The 2,980-nt window shown below is 33.7% G+C and overlaps 1 pseudogene; it reads left to right on the forward strand.

Moving 5' to 3' along the window:
* LOC107059144 (12-oxophytodienoate reductase 1-like) overlaps positions 1–1,982 on the forward strand; it is a 2,702-nt pseudogene extending 720 nt beyond the window's left edge.
* Positions 1,983–2,980: the final 998 nt, after the last annotated feature.

Here is a 2,980-nt window from a genome sequence, read left to right on the forward strand (position 1 = left end):
ACAAAATAAATTTGTCCACCTTCTTCACATAATCTTTAGGATCTTGCATCTCTTCTCCATAATCTCCTCCATCAAATCTACGTCTCGACACAGAGAACCTCTCTAAAATAATTTCTCCAACAAAGATCTTCATTACTGTCAAAAAGGTTGCGACTAGAACTACACCCACCAAGATGAACACCCATCTCTAGCATGGTTCAATCATTGAACCATGGCTCTGATACCATTTGTTAGGACCGAAATAAGTAGGTGTAATGCGGAAGTTAGCAAAGCAAACCTCGAAAGACCACGAGTAAGAAGACAAACGAGAAATATACAAAAAGAGACAGATTTTAATGTGGTTCGGTCAATCGACCTACGTCCACAAAGGAGATGAGCAATCCACCATATAAACATGAGAGTACAAAATATAGAGAGAAATAACTTCAACCAATTCACTCGGAATACATGGGAGGTTCACACAAATGATAACGTATCAAGCTTGTGACCCACAAATTCTCCCTCCAACCAAAACTCCCAAAGCCCTTAAGACTACATTGTGAATGCTAATTAAGTTAGAAGGAACAAGTCTATATTTATAGAGTCCTAAACCTTTCCTACAAGAAAAGGACTAGTAAAATATTAAAACAATTTCCTAAAAGGAAAACCTATTTATGGTAAGAAATCAGGGCAAATAAACCACAACAGCCACAATAATTTCTAAAAGTGGCATAGGGTATAAAGATGTACCCGGTATATGGACAAAAGAGCAAGTGGAGGCTTGGAAACCAATTGTTAATGCAGTTCATGCTAAAGGAGGAATCTTCTTTTCCTAAATTTGGCATGCTGGTAGAGTTTCCAACAAAGGTATAACTCTAACTCTGACTATTTCAGAAAATAACTGTTATTTGAGTGACCATTTCATATATCAACCCTTCTTTACTGACTCCTTTCTATAGATTTTTGAATTGAGAAAAAGGATGATTTTTTGAGACAATAAATGTTAATTGATAAATCAACCCTACTCAACTGACTCCTTTCTATTGATTTTGAAATCGAGAAGAAGAGCGACTTTCTGAAATAACAATTAACTGACCCCTTTCTATGAATTTCGAACGATAAAAAAGAGATGATTTTGTGAGATAATAACTATTAATTGATAAATCAACATTTGTTAACGTGGATTTTGAAATCGAGAAGAAGGGTGACTTTAAAAAATAATACTAACCATTAGTTCATCATAATTCAATCCTTGTGCAGATTTTCAGCCCAATGGACAGGATCCTGTCTCTTGCACAGACAAGTTACTAATACCTCAAATTCGTTCAGATGGCCTAGATGATGAACACTTTACACCACCACGACGGTTGACAACAAATGAAATTCCTCAATTCGTTAATGAATTTCGACTTGCTGCTAAAAATGCAATTAAAGCTGGATTTAATGGAGTTGAGATCCACGGAGCTAATGGTTATCTAATCGATCAATTTGTGAAAGATCAAATCAATGATCGAAATGATAAATACGGAGGATCCTTAGAGAATCGTTGTAAATTTGCACTAGAAGTAGTCGAAGCAGTTGTAAATGAGATAGGATCTGACCGAGTTGGTATAAGGATTTCCCCATTTACAAATTATAATGAATCCGGAGACACCAACCCCAGTGCTTTGGGACTTTACATGGTGGAATCGTTGAACAAGTATGACATTGTGTATTGCCACGTAGTTGAGCCTATGATGAAATCAATCCTTGTACCTTTGAGGAAGGCATATAAAGGTACTTTTGTAGTAGCTGGTGGTTACGATAAAGAAGATGGAAACAGAGCTGTGATTGAAGATGAAGCTGATCTTATTGCGTATGGACGTTTATTCTTATCTAATCCAGATTTACCAAAGCGATTTGAGATAAATGCTCCTCTTAACAAGTATAATAGAGAGACATTTTATACGTCAGATCCTATTGTTGGCTATACTGATTATCCAATTCTAGAAACCACGACATGATTGTAATGATCAGAAACTACATTGTAATGAATCTATTCAAGTTTCATTGAAGAAATATAATTTCAGTTTCTTTTCGTTATGCCTCAAGTAAAAATATTGTTATCAACTGTCTTTGAAAATATTTGCTATCGTGAAATTTCTAATTCTACATATGTAGGTTCATTTGTGAAATTTAAATGTTAATTTACTTCCCCTATCTTATAATTTACTTTCTTAATTAATGTGAATTTTAATCATATATCTTTAAACATTTGGAGTTCAAATAGTGGATTTTGTTGGGGAAATTTCAAATTATGGTTGGAAGCAAGGAATATCATGATTGACAAACCAGATAAACGGATCTAATATCTCCAATCCGTTCACACAAAGTCAAATATTATAGTTGTAAAGCATATCATTTTGCACATTGCGGTAGGGCAGTGTAGCAATAGGACCACAATGTCCTTTTTACCTTCTCGACCAATGAAAAGAGTTTAAGGTTTTACCCTTTGTATCGCTCATCTATGAGGACTAACAAAGAGCAAAACATAACTTTATTTTAGAGTCTGTATCAACTAGAGGTAGTTGGTTAAAGAACATAGGCGATAGAGTTTTTGCAAAAAGTCTTGTAATAGAATAGCTACTAAGGTAAAAGTCTTACAAAAGAATTATCTCAATTTTTTTTTTAAGTAAAATGATTATTTGTTTCAATTATATATTTCTGTTTTGGGGAATCCAAATCTAAATAACTTAGTTAATTCTATTTCTTTTAGGTTTAAATAAAAGAAAGATTTAACCAAAGTAATGAAACTCAAATAATGTATTTTTATGAAAATAAAAATTAGTGTATGTTTTTATAGTGCACTATTTATTTCAACTGTGCATTATTCTTCTTCGGATCAAATTGTAAAATATTTGTTTGAAATTTTATTTTTTCTGGGGAAAATGCATAAGTACCCTCCCAGCCTATGCCCGAAATCCCAGAGACACACCTAACCTTTACTAAGGTCCTATTACCC

Source organism: Solanum tuberosum, unplaced genomic scaffold (assembly GCF_000226075.1).
Source record: "Solanum tuberosum cultivar DM 1-3 516 R44 unplaced genomic scaffold, SolTub_3.0 scf00821, whole genome shotgun sequence".
Taxonomy (NCBI): domain Eukaryota; kingdom Viridiplantae; phylum Streptophyta; class Magnoliopsida; order Solanales; family Solanaceae; genus Solanum; species Solanum tuberosum.